Source organism: Bison bison, unplaced genomic scaffold (genome assembly GCF_000754665.1).
Source record: "Bison bison bison isolate TAMUID 2011002044 unplaced genomic scaffold, Bison_UMD1.0 scf7180017864535, whole genome shotgun sequence".
NCBI classification, from domain to species: domain Eukaryota; kingdom Metazoa; phylum Chordata; class Mammalia; order Artiodactyla; family Bovidae; genus Bison; species Bison bison.
Genome location: NW_011495084.1, coordinates 53,501 through 53,813, shown reverse-complemented (window position 1 = coordinate 53,813; position 313 = coordinate 53,501). Strand labels below are relative to the sequence as shown.

The 313-nt window shown below is 38.3% G+C and overlaps 1 protein-coding gene across 1 annotated transcript in view; it reads right to left on the bottom strand.

Annotated features, from left to right (window-relative positions):
• Positions 1 to 313, bottom strand: part of LOC104982634 (multidrug resistance-associated protein 4-like) — a 69,649-nt gene that overhangs the window by 32,615 nt on the left and 36,721 nt on the right. The window lies entirely within an intron of this gene.

Here is a 313-nt window from a genome sequence, read left to right as displayed (position 1 = left end):
AGCTGATTTATCCAGAAGACCAACTTAAATGTTAAGCAACATTCAAAAATCTATTTTTTAAAAAGAACTTTTAACAAACCTTGTAGTGTAAACCACTATCATAGAGGACTCTCTTACACTGTTGGTGGGAATGCAAACTAGTACCACCACTATGGAGAACAGTGTGGAAATTCCTTAAAAAACTCGAAATAGAACTGCCTTAAGACCCAGGAATCCCACTGCTGGGCATACACACCAAGGAAATCAGAATTGAAAGAGACACGTGTACCCCAATGTTCATTGCAGCACTGTTTATAATAGCCAGGACATGGAA